The 19,046-nt window shown below is 47.4% G+C and overlaps 1 long non-coding RNA gene across 2 annotated transcripts in view; it reads left to right on the forward strand.

The window, feature by feature from the left end:
- The first annotated feature begins 2,369 nt into the window (after positions 1-2,369).
- LOC138301939 (uncharacterized) overlaps positions 2,370-19,046 on the forward strand; it is a 68,472-nt gene continuing 51,795 nt past the window's right edge. Inside the window, exons 1-3 of one of the 2 annotated variants that reach the window (XR_011205177.1) lie at positions 2,381-2,478; positions 4,113-4,198; positions 4,309-4,488. This is a non-coding gene — a long non-coding RNA (uncharacterized lncRNA). Of the gene's footprint in view, positions 2,479-4,112; positions 4,199-4,308; positions 4,489-19,046 lie in introns of both variants that reach the window. The other variant, XR_011205176.1, reaches the window with a different exon arrangement.

A 19,046-nucleotide genomic window follows, 5' to 3' on the forward strand; every position in this document is an offset into this window, starting at 1 on the left:
GCAAGCTTTGAAGTAGGAGAAGTTTCTATAGGCTTCCACCCCCTAGAGATGCTTGGAATGTCCTGCCTCCCTGCCCTGGCCCCAGCTTATCTAAACCTTTGTGAATGTGCTGATGCAAACGCTTTGTGATGTGACAGCTGCCCCCACCCATTAAATCAGAGATGGCCCATCCTGCCAACAGCTTTTTACCCTTTGTCTCACTGTCTGGAAACAATACACACATTCCAACTGGCACTTAAACCTAGTCATGTGTCACAGGATACAGGCTGCAGGCACAAAATACTAACTTTCTAAAAGTGGCATTTTCAGAATTGTGACTTAAAATCTGACTTTACAATTAAAGATGATTTTAAATTTCAATTCTTTGTACACCAAATGCAAATTCCTATCCGCTTCCAAATGAAAGTTATCACATATTAAACACAATAAGGGAGCCCAGTGTTATAATATGGGAGAGGAAGACATCACACTAGTGAAGAAACACATTTTAGGATTTTATTTTTCTACCAGGACCTGTAAAACTTAATAAGTACATGTCCACAGTTTTAAATTCACTGTGGCCCACCCTCTGGGTACCCTAGGTTGGGACTGGCAAGAGGTTTATTGAGCCAAGTTGAAATGGCAGTTTAAAGCTGCACACTCAAGGTACAATGGCAGGCCTGGGACATGTTTAAAGGGCTACATAAGTGAGTGGCACAATAAGTGCTGCAGGTCCACTAGTAACATTTAATTTACATGCCTCAGTACTTTTAGTACAACATTACTGAGGAATCACAAGTAAATTAAATATGCCTACTGGGTGTAAGACAAACTCCCATGTGTAAAGGAGATACCACAAGCACTTCAGCACTGGTTAGCAGCGGTAAAGTGTGCAGAGTCCTAAGGCCAGCAAGAACTAAGTCAGCAAAAACAGGAGTATTGAAGACAAAAAGTTAGGGGAACCCACGCCACGATGTCGGGTACAACAGTAATGATTTTTACTGCTCTAACAAATAAAGATACCATTGATATTGACTGACTATTCTCCATCTTCCACAACTATGGCAGACACATAGAAGTGGCACACAACATATTTGTTTCAAATCGATCCATGAGGCCAATACACAAACTGAAGTCACATCATAGCAACATACTGAGGTGATGTACGCATACAAAGAAGGAAATAAATAATGGAAAGAGAGATAGCAAAAGAAAGGATTAAAAATATAAATAACACAACCTTAACCCATATGCTTTTCCTTTAAAGTAAAATTATTCATCAAAACTCTAAGGTTCAAATCTGGTGTCTGATTCTACCTATCATGCACTCCTATTACAATCATGTTGAGACTTTGGGACTGATTTAGTTCTTGGTGGAGCAGAATACTCTGTCCCAAATGTGACAGATATTCGGTCCGCTGAATTACGATCCCATTATATTCTATGGAGATCGTAATATGGCAGATAAGATATCCAGCACGTTTGTGACAGAGTATACCATATGCCGACAACAAAATTTGACCATTCGTAGTTTCATGTTTAACTTCCAACAGTCCTCCACTGCCCATTTGCGCTGACAACAATAATAACCACCCTCTTTTGACTTTTTAAAGCACCGTAGGTATAACTTAGAAGCGGGATTCCTACCTTGAATCACAAGGAATTCTCTTTGGCTGTGGTGTGTTGTGTCATTTTGAAAAACTGCAAATTTTCATATAAAAATATTTTACCATTCCAAACCATTACTTAGAGCTCAAACAATATTACTGATAATGCCTCTGTTTAACAATTCCACTTGCCTATTTGTTTTCGTATCATACAAAACTGTCATAATATGTTTACTCCAACATGTCTGTAGAAATATTTTAATCAAACATGTTGTCACAATTTACTCATCGCTTACGGCTCGGATAAACTGGAACTGCAGGATGGTCTCGATCCTTGTAGGTCCTGCCTTGACCAAGGTAAGGGCAGCCCTTTCTGGTAGCCAGAGTGCTGCTGACAAATGGACGTCAAAAGGCAGTCCGTGCCCTCCAGAAGGAGTCCCAGAGGAAAAACCCAACGGGAGAAAACCTTAATGGCTGGAACTTCCTGGAACAGAGAATAAGCACAAGAAAAAAGGTAAGTCTTCCAATAAAATGAAAACAAATACTGGAAGAAACTGGAACAGGCGAGGAAAAAGGCTGGAGGAAAAATAACCGGAGCGTGATCACCACCAAAGGAAGTGTTGCAGCACAAGGAGAGCAAGAATCCCACTCCTTATATACCCTAAAACAGGAAGTGACAGACAGGAAGAAAAAAGATGCCATGATGGATTGGGAAAGGACCCTAGGAGAACATAGATGAAGACACCATTTTAGAAAAGGATCCTAATGCATGCAGGGAAAGAGGTAGAAGAAGGGTATACTGGGAGAAAGAAGAACATGGATCCTATTTGTAAACATGAAGGAAAGAAGAAAGAAGAGAAAAGAAGACAAAAAAAAGAGCAGGTAACACCAGGTAAGTGAGGGGGTGCTCAATTCTAATTTCGAGGGAGCGTGCTGCGCCCTGAACTCACGAGGCCCCATGCCCAATCTAGGGCCTTGTGCAAGATAAGGTCGAAAAAAGGGGCACGGCATGCCCTGCGGCAGAGAAAACGAACCGCGGCTCCAGCCGCGTCCCGAGCCGATCTGCCTGCCTGGGTTGCGGCAGACCGCGGCGCGACACATGTAAGTTGCACACGGTTATCTGCAACATGTCTAATGTCTCTGACAAAAGTTTATTAAAAGTCAATCACAACATCTGTAGAAATATGGCTTAAAAATGTCACCACTGGCCAATGGTAATCAATGATGTTGGGACTGTCGACCTGCTGCTGTGAGTGCAAGGTCCCTTTAACGAGGTGGAGCGCATAGCCTTTGAGACTACGTGCTGCACCACAAAAGTTGCTCTCCGTTTTTCCCTTTCCTGCTGTTACTTAACTGTCTCCTTGGGTCCGTGTTTGGAGTCCTGATATTGCGTCTTAAGGTTTGGGATCCGTGTGGTGGCATTCTGGATCTCATGACTCTCTGTTGCAACGTTTGTCTGTGGAGTGACGGGTTGCATCGGGCTGCTCAACTTCTTCGGCGTCAGTCAAATTTTGTCTTAAACATCTGCAAACAACACAAGGAAAGAAACACACTTTAAGGCAGCTATAGTACATAGGGCTAGATTTACCAAAAAATTACACATCAGCTGTGATGCGCCACTTTTCTTGTGCCCCCTTTCGCCCATACAATATGGCGCACCATGGCGCACGTTAGGACAATACTATCAAAATGTATTATGTTATTGTGGTACTTTGCAGGATTAGTGCCATAAATTGTGGTGCTAATCCAGCAAAGTAAAGGTAGGCCCATTGAAAGTAATGGGCACGTCATTTTAACGCCTGCTCTGAGCAGGCATTGAAAATGACGCCAAAAATGGCACAGTGAAATGTTGTAAATTTCACTGCGACATTTTTACGGGCCTCCCTACGGGGGAAAACCCCCTTGCATACATTATGCCTGGCGCAGGCATAATATGGGTCAAGGAGGCACAAAGTGGCGCAATGCAAGCATTGCGCAACTTTGTAAATATGCGAAGGAGAATGGCCTCCTTAATGCCACATTAGGGTAAAAAAAATATGCTAATGTGGTGCTAAAAGGCGATAGGGCCTTGTAAATATGGCCCATAGTTTGGTAAAAACATGTTTGTGAACTATACTTATCTGATTTAATCTTCAGTTTCTGTCATTCAGTTTTGTTGTTTTGATAGATGTTGTGATTACGAACCTGAAGGTATAAGGAAGTGTTTAGTTACATGTATTTCTTGATTTGAAGCCACAACTGACTTTCATATATATAAGTGAATGATTTCTGTTCTTTTCTCAGGCTAGGAAAAGAGGTAATCTAACTGAGTGTTTTCCTGAGAAATACCTTACGTATTAAAAAATATGTTGATGCATATATGAGGTGAATATATGTGCGCTAAGATATCTACAAGTTTTTCCCTTTAGGATATATATATATATTTTTCCCACACTTATGCCAGAAACATATAGGTGAGTTCCTTATAAGAATTTGCGCACTAGACAAGTAGAACATCAGAGTCTTACAAATCCTATTTTCTTTTAGAGTTAATCCTTGCGCAACAAGAACACCTGATTCACCCTAGGCACACAAAGGAGGAGACAATCCCTGATACACCCTAGATACATAGAGTAAGTAACATAAGGTATCTTTAGTATGTCCTGTACTTACCATAGCTTGTAGGTTTCTGATGCACCTTGCAGTCTGATATCTATGGTATTTCTATTTCCTTGAATCCTAGATAGAGAAAAAGCTTGGGGAAGGCCAGACGATCAGAGCAACAACCCACTATTACCTTCAAGGATCCTTCAGCCTCTCTTCCCTGAGGTTCAATCTCGACTGACAGTGTTGGGTCCATTTAGGCCTACAGAAGGTTGGGAATTTACATCATGATTTATTTCACTCTTGTGAAAAGACCCAGGTGAGAATTTGACACAATGGTCAACAAAGCAACTTTTCAATCACATGATAACTTATGAAGTTATACAGAAATGTAAAAGCAGTAGTTTTTCAAAGATGACAATCATTCACAATAACTGTACAAAGGTCATTTTCATAGCCACCTGGTGCACTACTGGGTCCAGTTCAGGTCACCAGAAAATAAATTACTTTATTTAAGATTGTTGGACCTGGCCCTTTTTTCAGGGTCATCCTGAAACTTTTTGCGTCCTTCCACCTATTTTTATGACCTGTTTTTGTTGGCTTTGGGAATTCTGGACACTTTACCACTGCTAACCAGTGCTAAAGTGCATATTCTCTCTGTGTAAGTTGCATTGGTGATTGGCTTTTCCATGATTGGCATAATTGGTTTACTAGTAATACCCTAGTAAAATGCACTAGAGGTGCCAGGCCCTGTAATTCAAATACTACTAGTGGGCCTGCAGCACTGACTGTGTCACCCAGATGAGTAGCCCTGTAAACTTGGCTCAGACCTGCCACTGCAGTTTGAGCTGGGACGTGTACCCACTTGCCAGGCCCAAACATTCCCTTTTTGTACATGTAAGGCACCCCCAAGGCAGACCCTAGGTAGCCCCATGGGCAGGGTGCAGTGTATGTTAAAAGTGGGACATGTCCTGATGTGTTTTACATGTCCTGACAGTGAAATACTGCTAAATTCAGTTTTCACTGTTGCAAGGCCCATCTCTCTCATAGGTTAACATGGGGACTGCCTTTAAATATATATTAAGTGCAGTTTCCCATTGGGAACAGATAGAGATGTAGAGTTTGGGGTCTCTGAACTCACAATTTAAAAATACACCTTTTAGTAAAGTTGTTTTTTAGATTGTCATTTTGATAATGCCACTTTTAGAAAGTAGGCATTTTTCTTGCTTATCCATTCGATGAGTCTGCGTGCCTGTGGAATCCACGTCTGGGTCAGACTGACAGTTGGGCTGTTTGTGAATTCCCTGTAGACAGTGACACAAAGGCAGCTGGGGTGTAGCCTGCATATCCTGATAAGTCTCCTGGGCTAGAGTGGGGATGGCGGAGCTGACACTTACACCTGAAAGGGCTGTGTCTGTCCTCCCACAATGCAGTCTCCAATCCCCTGGTGCATGTCTGGGGCCAGGCCTGGGCAAGGCAGGATCTTTTGAACAACAGGGATTTCCTCTGAAGTTTGCCTACTTCAAAGGCAGATAAGAGTATAAGTAGTGGACCCAAAACCCCAGACTTTTAGAATACTTCTTGATCAAGAGGAACCTCTGCCAAGGAGAAGAGCTGAGGAGTACTGCCCATTTGCTGTGTGGGCTTTGCTGGGTTGGCCTGCAGTTGCTGCTTCTGCCTCAGAGGGGGCAAATACTGGTCTTTGCTGTGTATCCTGCTTGTGAAGTTTCTCCAAGGCTTTGGACTGAGCTTGCCCCCTGTTCTGAAGTCTCAGGGCCATCAAAGACTTCTTCTACAAGTATCTGGACGCTCTTGCTGGGACTCCTACCCTACTAAGTGCTGCCTAATCCTGTCCCTGGGCCCTTGAAAGGTGAATCTGGTGAACAACCAAGAAAACCAAGTGCACAGACTCCGGACAACACCCAAACTGACACCACTGCCAGATCCTGCGACACCGCTTGCAACTGAAGCTGTGGTCCCTGTTGGAGTGCGACAACACAGACCCACCACACAGTCCCGACGCCGCTGCAGCCTTGCTAAAGTCCACGACTCCATGAGTTCCAAAGTGCGGTGTCACCAACGTCCTTGTCACCCGACACCGCAGCGGCACCTGCAGCCTCTTGCCATGACCCTGTGCGGTTGACCCACTGTTTCTTGACTGCTGGGCACCGACCCCGCCAGAAGTGTAAGGAACCGACAATTCGCACTGATGCTGCCTCGTCTCCATAGCTACATGGCAAGGACCTCTCACCGATGCCTCTACTCCACAGCACCGGAACTGACGCTGCACCATATCCAGCAAAGCCTCGATCCCAGACTCTGTGCACCAGCCTGTTTACTCATTTTCACAAGTTCCTATACCTGGGGGTCTTTGCAACTCCGTGACCAGTGCGATTGGCGTCGGATTGTTGGGAACGAATCTATCCTGATGCTGTGATAAGCCCAAATTGAAGCATTTGTGTTTCTAAGCGATATATTGAAGTTTAATCTTTGAAAATTCAAAACTTTGCTTGTGTATGTTGGATTTTTGTTGTTTTTGTCTTATTTAATTTAGATAAATATTGGCTATTTTTCTACACTTGTGTTGTGTCCATTTTGTAGTGTTTTCAATATATTACTGTGTGTGTTGATACATATCCTTTACACATTGCCTCCGCAGGGGTAATCTTAGGTGTGTATCCCCCTTACCCTATTAGAGTATGGTCCCTGCTTGGACAGAGTGCAAACTCACTGCCAACTAGAGACCTATTTCTAGCAAAGATGTTCTTGGATGATCTTCATGCACGTATACCAAAATATTGTTTCAAACCTAAAGACGCACACCTTTTCCTGACTGAAATAACAGCTTGTATTCTACCTCAAAATCATTTGCCACCTAAAATAGAATTTAATACCATAATGCATCACTGAAAGTGTGGGCCACACTTCCATCACGTATTTTTGTACCAACTAATTCTTTATCCTTTATATCAGCTTCTTCTAAATCTCTTTCACAGATACCTCTTAACCTGTCAGTCACCTCATTGATGGTAGCTATAACTTCCAAATCACTATATGCATAGCAGAGTCTTGCAGAGATAAAGGCACATGAAAGCCTAAACAGTCAAACCTAGTATTTTTTTCCCAGAGCATAATCTCAAAAGTGTACTCTTGCCATTTCAATCAAATTATAAATATAAATATTCTTGCTGTAAAATTCCATTCACCGCCACCATGGGAAAGAATCCCACCACAGGTTTGCAGTTTGACTTAGTTCAAAGTGACGGCACCAATTTCCCAAACATATGCTAACAACGCTTCCATTCCATTTCTGCTTTCCGTGACAGAAATGGTAATGGTAATGATAATTGTATTCATATAGTGCTCACTACCCCTGAAGAGGTGTCAAAGTGATTGGATAGAATAATGGAGGGATAGTAGAGGGAAGAATCTAGAAAGTGTTACTAGGGAGATCATAGTAGTAAGATGAGGTTTGGGATTAGTAAAAGGAAAGATGGAGAAGGAAGTGTCTGTAGAAAGGGATTAGGGAGATCATAGTAGTAAAACGAGGTTTGGGAATAATAAAAGAAGAGATACATGAGGGAAGAATTTAGTACAGTTGTTTGGGAGATCATAGTAGTAAACTCTGGTGCAGCTCCTCAGTTAAGGTGGAGAACCGTCATCCTCCCCCCCCCCCACCAGCAGCAGAAGCTGCAAACCTTTCAGAACAAAAGGATAATAAACTGAGTTTATTATACTTTCGTTGTGAAAGGGGTGAGGCCTTGTGGGGTGACCTGGATGTGCACTCCCCTCAGTGCGCATGTGTGTTTGGCTGGCTGTCTCGGGCCGGCCAAACACAATGCTCAGTGTGCTCTCTCCAGCTCGGCACTGTGTTGCCAGGCTGGAGAGAGCAGGTAAAGGCTCCCAGTCTGCCTGGGAGCACCCTGGTTGGGCGCTCCCAACCAATCCTAATGCTCCTCTTAGCAGTGTCAGGATTGGCCGCAGGGCAGGCTAGGAGCCTGTGCCTGCAGCGACGATGGAAAGAGGAGCGGGGTGGCTGCGGATCAGGTACGTTTTTAAAAAAATGTTCTTTATTAAATGTACCCTTGCTCCCCTCCTGCGGTCTGCACCCACAGCGAGCCTTGACTGAGTAAACTGAAGTTTGAGTGAGGCAAGCGGGATAGAGTAGGGTAGAGTCTAGGAAGGGTTATCAGGGGTGTGGAATTTAATAAAATATCTACTTGTCCATGGGACAGGTTGCTTCTTAAATCTACTTGTTCTGTAAAAATATCTACTTATCTCTTTGGTGCCATGTAGTCTGGTGACAAATTATAGCAGGAATCTCATTATGTAAGAGCACTGATAATAGCCTCTCTGATTATGCCAGGGCTACTACTATAGTAGGGCTTGAATACTTGCAATATCAATTTCTACTATAACAATTTCCTTATTTTGCTGCCTTTTTGCAGATCTACATAATGGTCTGGAAGAAGCAGTAAGCAGGGTTGGAATGACTTTGAGTCTGCAAACCTACTAACCTGCATGTTTTAAGGATTTTCACCAGCTCTCCTCTAATCTTTTCCCATAATGAGAAAGTTTGGGAATTTACTCCTGATAATGGAAGAAGTAGAAGTTCTTCCAGGGTTGGGAAAAAAGTGGTTGGAGGGAAAGTGAACTTATAAACGCTCAATAGATTTTCACATGAGAAAATTTACACATTCATATTTACTCGTGCTAATATACAATTCACAAATATTTTCTGGGAGTACGATTTCCTGGTCTACTTCTGTAAGTTCTTGTGAATTCACGAAAGCTACTAATTCAAAGACATATACCATGGGTGCACTTTTGTGACTTTCTTTAAGAATTGGGTCACTAATTGGGTCTGGTGTTAACAAAGACATTCGGGCCCTCATTACAACCCTGGCAGTAAATGCCACCTACCGCTATGCTGATGGCCGCCAACATACTGTGACCGCAGCGGTATACCGCTACGGGTATTATGACCCACACAGATAAATCCGCCACTATACAGAGACCTACACAAGTCCACCAGACCAAAGAGGTCAGTGATAAATTGGTGGTACCAAAACCCACACCGTTACGCCAACAGGAATACGCCCACAGTATCTGGACCCACGAATCACCGCAGCGGTCTTTCAACCGCGGTAAACCATTGGCAGTACACACCACTGCGCTCAAAATACACACACACTTACAAAACACCACCACATTGGACAATTCAAACTACAACCACCTGACACACATACACACACCACACCCACACACCCACACCAATATAAAACACTCACCCACAACCCTTTCTACGAAAAAAATAGATTGCCAACAGAGAGAGACACAAGCCAGGAGCACCCACTCAATCTGAACCACAGAAAACCATCACCCATACACCATCCACGCACCTCGCAGCACACACCCCAACACATCACCCCACACCTCACCCCACACATCCTCACACATATCACTCACACCACATCCATGGCACCCCAAAGACAACCCAGGTTTTCAGAGGAGGAGCTAAGGGTCATGGTGGAGGAAATCATCCGGGTAGAGCCACAGGTATTCAGATCACAGGAGCACCAGACGTCCATTGTTAGGAAGATGGATCTATGGTGGAGAATCGTGGACAGGGTCAAAGCTGTGGGACAGCACCCCAGAACAAGGGATGACATCAGGAAGAGGTGGAACTACCTACAGGGGAAGGCGCGTTCCGTGGTTGCAAGACACCAGGTAGCTGTACAGAGGACTGGCGGTAGACCCCCACCTCCTCCCCCACAACTAACAACATGGGAGGAGCAAGTCTTGGCAATCATGCATCCTGAGGGCCTCACAGGAGTAGCAGGAGGACTGGACTCTGGTAAGTTAAATCTTTACTACTATATCCCCCACCCTACCTGCATGCCATCACAAACTCCTACCCCTACCCTCACCCCATCACTCCACCACCTCACATATACCCCACTATCACAACCCACCCATCCCAATACCAAGCCCTGCATGCCACAACAATGCATAGACACCCATCAGAGACCTGCATGGACACCCATCACCACAGCATGCCCATTAGAGAGAATCACCTAGCCCACAAAATCACCACGCACACAAAGCAAAGCTGACAGGGCAATCACAACCATACAGGGAAACACACCCATGCACAAGATGGCACACGCAGATACAATAACACTGCATTTGCATCCCCACAGGACCCCTACTCAACGTCACCGGAGAGGAGTTACCAGCAACATCCAGTCCCCCCCAGAGGAGGCCCACAGTGATGACAGCAGCTCTGCACACCTGGATCACGATGACCAACCTGGCCCATCAGGGACCTCTGGACAGTCAGTTACCCTACCACAGTCCCAACCCACCACAGAGCCTCCCCCCTCAGGTAACACCACCACAGCACCCACCCAGCGGGCCCATGCCACTGTCCCCAGGACACGTCAATCAGCAGTGTGTCCACCACTACAGGGACCCCAGGCAACCTCACAAACACAGTACGATCAGGGACCTGGGGTCAGTGGTAGTGGGCACACGGTTCAGGGGACAGAGGCACACGACAACAGGGAAGCTGGGAGGACTGCTGTGTGACAAGGGGAGGAGAGGCCCAGGGAACCCACTCTCCATGGGGCACTCACCAACATCCTGGGAGCATACCACCATTCCCAGGAGATGATGGGCCAGATACTGGCCAAGTTGCAGGAGACCCAGCGCTGCAGGAGGGACAGTACCTGGGGATCAGGGAGGACCTCAAACACATGTACACCATCCTGGTCACCATTGCAGGGGTGCTGTCTGACATGGCCAACACCAACTGGCCTCTGACACTAGCCACACAGAAGTACAGCTCTCCACCTCCGCCGGTGCTAGTGGACAGGAGGCCCGCCACAGGAACAACAGGCCACCAGCACCCCACCCCCTGCAGAAGGAGGACCACCCCGCAAACGGTCCCTGCGATCCAGGCAGAAGCCAGAGAACATTGCCAAGACCCCAGATAGGAAATACAACTCTCCTGATTGTCACCCTTCTGTCCCACTCTGTCACCCTGTCCACCTTGAACTGCCATTACTTCCCTTCCTATGCCCCATTGGACAATGCACCTGTGATACCAAGAGACTGGACTCTAACTGGACATCCCTCCACCTTCACCCCAGCCCATTTCACATCCCCCTTTACGTATGAGCACTTAAATAAACACCCTTAGAACAAATATAAATCTGGAGTCTGTCAAATGATTGACATATGTATTAGTACAACATTCTGAAAACATTGCAAGTCATATGTACAGTTATATATACATTGGTATGATCTTTAGTGGGCAGCAGTAAACATACCAGGAGCCAGAGTGGGCCACAGGGATCTGGAAATAGAGATGCCAAAGGGTACAGTAAGTGGCCATAGACATAGGGAAATCAGGCTGCCATGTACAATGTCCAACAGAAAACTGAAAGGTAAAGTGAAGTTACAGTGTCTTACCTGTGTGTCACTGGAAGTATTGCTGTGTGATATTACTTCTGTTGTCCACATCTTCTTCCTCTGCCTCCTCTTCCTCACTGTCCACAGGCTCCACTGCTGCCACAAGACCATCTCCAGGCCCATCCTCCTGCAGAAAAGGCACCTGGCGTCAAGGCCAGGTTGTGGAACATGCAACAGGCAACGATGATCTGGCACACCTTCTTGGGTGAGTAGTACAGGGATCCACCTTTCAGATGGAGGCACCGGAAACTGGCCTTCAGGAGGCCAAAGGTCTTTCAATGATCCTCCTTGTTCACCCATGTGCCTCATTGTAAAGTTCCTCTGCCCTTGTCCTGGCATTCCTCACTGGGGTCAGTAGCCATGAGAGGTTGGGGTAACCAGAGTCACCTGAAAACATCGAGGGACAACTGTTAGACACACACTAACCCTTATGGACAACCCCATACCCAGACACCAACATATACTGGACGGGGGCCTTGGGCTCACCTATTAGCCACACCCGGTGCCTCTGGAGTTGGCCCATCACATATGGAATGCTGCTATTCCTCAAGATAAAGGCGTCATGCACAGAGCCAGGATACTTGGCATTCAGATGGGAGATGTACTGGTCCGCCAAACACACCATCTGCGCATTCAGAGAGTGATAGCTTTTTCTGTTCCTGAACACTTGCTCATTTCTCCGGGCGAGGGGGACAAATGCCACATGTGTACCATCAATGGCACCAATGATGTTGGGGATATGTCCCAGGGCATAAAAGTCAGCTTTCACTGTGGCCAAATCATCCACCTGGGGGAATACAATGTAGCTGCGCATGTGTTTAAGCAGGGCTGACAACACTCTGGTCAACAAGTTGGAGAACATTGGCTGAGACATCCCTGATGCCATGGCCACTGTTGTTTGGAAGGAACCACTTGCCAGAAAATGGAGCACTGACAGGACCGGCACTAGAGGGGGGATACTTGTGGGCTGGCGGATAGCTGACATCAGGTCTGGCTCCTATTGGGCACACAGTTCTTGGATTGTGGCCAGATCAAGTCTGTATGTTAGTATAATGTGTCTGTCCCCCATTGTCACAAGGCCCACCAGGGTTCTGTACACTGGAGGATGTCTCCATCTCATATTCATCCTCAGCGGTTGAAGCCTATGGAGGAAAACGGTGAGCAGAGGGTCATAATCACACACCTATTGCAATAATGATGCATTTCTACATTTACAGAACCAGTATGTGAATCTGAGAGTCAGTTGCTGTGCCAATGTCTGCAGTGACGCAGTTAGGTGCCATGGCCTGTGCCCCCCTGAAATGGCGGCTCCCTGACCTGTGAGGAGGGACAAGTGGGGCTGAGGTAATTCCGCTGGCACTGTGCGCCATTGCGGTAGGCGGTCGATGACCGCCGCGCAACTTCGCATTGGTTATCATTGAGCCCTATGGGTTCCAGGAGCCAATGGTGATGTACGCCGGCGGTGACGGTACGAATCGCCGCGGACGCGACCTCCATTCTCTATCTATTCACTCACTTGCTACCTGACCTTCAACAGGAGAGGACCTACACTGGTGGATGGGGTCCTACCCCAGTACACGTTACTCTACGGTCCTCCAGACAAACAGGTGAGTACACTGTGAGCATGATGTGTGGGCCATGAATGTATGGAGTGCTGTGAGTGTAAGCCACATGTAGGGGGAGGCGGAGGCGTCCTGGCCAGAGTGCTGCGTGTATGGTGGTCAATGTATGTGCGTCAGGGGAGGGATATGGTGGGCCATGAGTGTGGTGGTCCAGACGGTTAACTAATTCCCTTTTCTGCTGTCTTTTTCCTGCAGGTCAGCGCCCATCAGAAAAAGGGTATTTGGCATGCCATCGCCAAGGAGGTGCGGACCCTGGGGGTCTTTGACAGGCAGAGCATCCACTGCTGCAAACGGTAGGAGGACCTGCGCCGCTGGGCAAGGAAGATGGCAGAGGCCCAGCTGGGGCTGGCCTCCCAACGAGGAAGGGGTGCCCATCGTACCCTGACCCCCCTGATGTTCCGCATCCTGGCGGTGGCCTATCCCGAGTTGGATGGGCGCTTGAGGGCATCACAGCAGCCACAAGGGGGTGATAAAAAATTCTGATTCATTACTTTGCGCGCGTTAAGGTTTTACCTGGGTGGTGATGTGGACTGTGTGTGCCCCTAGGCCAGGGCAAACATGGCAGAGTAGGTCCCTTGTTGAGCAGGCTCCGAAGCACTCCAACCCCAATAGTGTTAGTGGGCATCTACTACTGGTCAGGGCCGTGTTTGTTTCAGGTGTGCAGCTGATGGCGTTAGGCATTGTACCCCATTGGCTGATAACTAGCATTGTAACTAGTAGTGCATAGGGCTGTTCCCTGTGAGTTATGTACACAATGGTAGTGTTGTTGCTGGCATTGACCAAGTGTGTCCTCTGTCTCTCCCCCCCTTTTTGTTTTGTCACCCTGTCCTTGTGTGCATTAACATCATCTGGCGGAGGAGCAGAGGCACCGGCGACGGAGGGAGCTGCATCCCACATGGGCCTGGAGGCCGAATCCACTGACGGTGAGGGCACCAGTGGGACGGAGGGCGAGGGGAGCACCACGATGGGGACAGGAGGGGATACCACAGACAGCGACTCCTCCTCCGATGGAAGCTCCCTGGCAGTGTCAGACACCTCTTTGCCCACCCCAACAACAGGTACAGCCGCCAACCCCCCACCAGCACCACCTTCCCAGCAGCCCCTCAGCGTGTTTCCCGTGCCCACTCACCCAGGAGGGTGGGCATCTCCTTTGCCCCAGGCACCGCAGGCCCTACCCCAGTCAGCCCTGCTGCCCTTAGTGAGGAGGCTATTGACCTCCTGAGATTCCTCACTGTTGGGCAGTCAACCATTCTGAATGCCATCCAGGGTGTTGGGAGGCATTTGCAACTAACACATGCATACTTGGAGGGCATTCACTCTGGCGTGGCAGCCCAACAGAGAGCATTTCAGGCTCTGGCCTCCGCACTGATGGGAGCCATTGTCCCTGTATCTAGCCTCCCCCCTCCAACTTCCTCTACACAGTCCCAATCCCCTCAACCCCAGCCTATCCCAAGCACACCTTCAGACCAGCATTCACCCAAATCAGCACACAGAAGTGGCTCAGGCAAACACAAGCACCACACTTAATCTCACAGGCACTCACACAAGCACCATCCACATGCAGACACACCGACATCCACTGCCTCCACTGTGTCCCCCTCCTCCTCGTCGTCCACCTCCCTCCCAGTAGCGTCTCCACTCACACCTGCATGCACTATATCTTCATCCACTACCTCCATCACCAGCACGCCCATCACTACACACCCCTCACTGGCAGTCACCACCCCCACATCCATGCACACGTCCCCTGTGTCCTCTCCCACTGTGTCTGTGACTCCTCCTCCCAAAGTACACAAACTCAAACACCCACCCACCCAACAGCCATCCACCTCACAACAGCATCCAGCCCATGCACCTGCACCCAAACTCAGCAGACAGACACCTCCTCCAACCACTCCCTCTTCCTCCACTCCCAGACCTTCTCCCTCTTCCCGCCCCAGTGTCCCTAAGAAGCTTTTCCTGGCAAACATTGACCTCTTCCCGACCCTTAACCCCGTCCTTCCCCTCGGGCCAGGGTGGCCAAAACCCAGCCCAGCACCTCAGCCTCCAAGTCCACATCCGCTGTGGTCCCTGCAGCTGTCAGAGGCTCAAAGGGGGCATCCGTCGGCCCAGCCAGTGTGCCACCAACCCCTGCCGAGGCAAAAGCCATTCCGCCACCTAGCAAGGTGAAGAGAACAGCATCCAGCAAGGGGAAGGAGCTACAACCACCTTGCCTCAAAGACTCCAGCTGCCAGACCCAACGTGACAACACCATCTGCCAAGGTGAGGAAGGGGCCCAAAACACCAGGCAAGGCACTTCAGCCATCCGAGGCTGCAGGTGAAGGCCTGGTGGCTACAATCACAACCACCAGCACCACCACCTGCACCGCGGCCAGCACCGCCAGCAGCCCCGAGGCAAGCACTGCCATCTGCACTGCTGACAGTAGCACCACTGCCAGCAGCAGTCCCAGTGGGCAGCCGTCCGAGGCTGCAGGAGAGGGGCTGGAGCCTACCTCCACCACTGGCAGCACACCCACCAGCACCGGCACTACCACCACTGTGCAGCTGTAGCCGCCAGATGGACTCTAGCCCTGCCTCCATGGACAGGCATCCTGGTAACTGCAAATCTCGTGGCTCAGACACTCAGGTGAGGGACTGTGAACTGCCACACCCCAAGTGTTGCATCACTGGGCACAGAGCCCCCTCGAGAACCAGTAGAAGAAGGCATCCACTCACCCTATCCTTGGCAGGATGAAGCACACTGGCCACAATGTCCCCTCCAGAACCAGTGGAGAAAGGAATCCACTTGAGAGACTGTGGCTTTGCACTCCCCAGGATCAAGCAGTGGGCAAACCACCCACTTGAGAGACTTGAGAGACTGTGGCTTTGAACTTCCAAGGAGCAAGCAGTGGGCAAACCACCCACTTGAGAGACTTGACAGGCTGTGGCATTGCACTCCTCAGGAGCAAGCAGTGGGTAAACCACCCACTTGAGAGACTTGAGGGACTGTGGCTTTGCACTCCCTAGGAGCAAGCAGTGGGCAAACCACCCACTTGAGAGACTTGAGAGACTGTGGCCTTGCACTCCCCAGGACATCATTGTGGGCATGGAGCCCCATCCAAGAGCAGTGGCGTTGTCCCATCTTCCGTTTGAGGTGCCCCTTCCCCGTCCCCCTGAGGTGCTTGTTTGTTTTAGACCTGATGCCCCTGCAGTGTTCTCTCTTTATTGAGGCAGGAGTCAAGTGTGGGCTTGGCATATGAGTTTTGGCCCAGTGCCCCATGGACCTTTTGAGTGGACAATGTACTGCCTTATGTACATATTGTATATATTGTAAATACTGTTTTTGAATTTGTAACGTATATCTGACTATTTCTAATATGACACTCATTTGACTCAATTCCTTTTGTCCTTGTGTTCTTCCAGAGGGTTACGGGGTGTATAAGTAATGTTGATATATGTGTTTTTATGTACGGTGTTGGGGGTGAGGGTGGGGGTGTTGCGTGTTGCGTGTGTGTGCCACTCTCTTTTTCCTCCTCCCTCCCCTGTGTGTTAGGCGCAGTACTCACCGTGAGAAGATACATCAACATGGGTAACACCTGTAGTTCGGCCTCCATGGCGTCCTAGTTCTTCCTTGGGTGTCGACAGGTGATTGGTTTCCCTTCTGTGTACTGTTTCCACTGTGCTTTTGATGACGTTGGTACTGCCCCGGAAAAGCTGGTGGATGGGCGGGTTGCAATATGGTGGGCGGTACATTGTCTTCCGCCTGTCTGTTGGCGGTCGGAGTGTTAAAGTGGCTGTCTGTGTTGGCGGTTTCCGCTGTGGTCGTGATTCCTTTTTTTTTACCGCTGGCCTGTTGGCAGTATTACCGCTGCTTTAACACCTACTGCCAGGGTTGTAATGAGGGTCTTGGTTTTTATTAAAGTTCTACTTCTCGTTCTATCTATCGGCTGGCTTTACTGTGGGTGATCGCATTCTGCTCTTCCACAAGGAGCATATTGGCACACAAAGTAGTTTTGTTCAGTACTAGGAACTACTGTGGCAATCAGTGGTGTAACAAAACTGGAGTCCCCCCATGCAAAGGACATGGAGGGGCCACTCCTCAAGACTCACTCAGGGCATGTACTGTGGAGACCCCGTTGGTTGGGGGCTGCAGGCCTTTGTTACGCCACTGGTGGCAATGTGTGCTTTTTGAGACCCAAAATATTTTTTTCTTGGTGCCAGTGTTTGTTGCAATGGTGGGGGTCTGGCAGCTCCCACAATAACGTGTTACAAAAGCCATGTCAAAACAAAACACGCATTGACGAAACCAAAAGACTCACAAATAAATGTTGGATCGATTGGCTTTGCCAGTGCTTGTTTATTTTCATGCTTCCCATAATCTGGTTGAAAATGGTTACATTGATTTTCCATTAGGAATATTTTTTGAAAATTCTAGCATGCATCAACACATTTCACTAAATGTCGCTTCAAAGAAATAGCACGTAAAAATTCATAGCAGCTAAACTTTCTTTCCTACTTTTTCTGAACATTTTTTTTTAAGCAAAGAATTATCATCTTGCTTACAAGCTTCTGCAAACATTTGCGTGTAATCAGAGAGCAACGTGTATACTTTTTTTTTTACTGGAACCACTGTCAGAAATGCAGTGTGACCTTAAAAAGTTTATTTACAGCGCTCACCCGAATAATGAAGACTTTTCATTAATGAACCATAAATACAAGTTCGAACAGCATTAACTGATAGACACACATATTACCTCAACTACAGACAGTTCCCTTCTCTGTAAACTGACAGCCAAAGGGTTTGTGCTGCAGGGGGTTGTACATGTCCCAAGAACAAAATAAACATGAAAACTTGTTGCCCTTGACCCCAAACAATATGTCCCGGGGAATTCCACATCCCTGGTTATTTTGGAGATCATAGTAGTACAATGAGGTTTGGGATGAGTCAGAGAGTGGAGATTGAGAGAGGTATTGGGAGAGACAGAGTAGTGAATTGGAGATAGTGATTTTTTTCTCTTGTACTGTAGGAGTAAAGGAATAAATATATAGATACATGATTACATAGAAAAACGTCACACAGTCTGTACATTTGCACAGACCATGTAATGATAAATGTCTTCCATACACAATATGATTTAAACATTTAAAATGTCTGTCATGAATTGCTCAAACACGTTCTGTTGATCTCCGTGCCATACACAATTCACATTCTTTCTTGCTAATTTCCTCAAATGTTCCCTTTTCTCCAAGAAATGACACACAAAAGGCCTGATTTAGAACTCGCCGGACGGGTTCGCCCGTCACAATGGTGACCGATATCCAGTCTGCTAAAATCTAAATCCCACAGGACATAATAGGATTTAGATTTCAGCCTATGGGATATCTGTCACCATTGTGACTAAGTAACCCTTCCACCGAGTTCTAAATCAGGCCCAAAGTTGCTATACCACTCAAAGAATCCCCTAATTTTCCTTAGTGTCTGGCGAAGGAGCCTTTGTGATCTCTTCAACCAAAAAATATTTACAGTGCCATTTCCCAAAATTGTGCCCTCTCAATAATACACCTCGCTTGAAACAACTCTCCTTTCTCTATTTTTAGATTTACTCCATTGTTTTGTTTTCTTTCACATTCCTTCCTTGAATATGCATTAAATGTTTCTTATTATCAACGTAATCTTTTGAAAAAATAATAAAATATCATCATGAAAAGACTTGACAAACGTGCTCAACATCTTTAAAACATTGCTGTCAAGATTTCACTCATGAGAGAAGGGCGGCTGCCGCAGGCCACAGGAAAGGCT

The sequence above is a fragment of the Pleurodeles waltl genome, chromosome 6 (genome assembly GCF_031143425.1).
Source record: "Pleurodeles waltl isolate 20211129_DDA chromosome 6, aPleWal1.hap1.20221129, whole genome shotgun sequence".
NCBI classification, from domain to species: Eukaryota; Metazoa; Chordata; class Amphibia; order Caudata; family Salamandridae; genus Pleurodeles; species Pleurodeles waltl.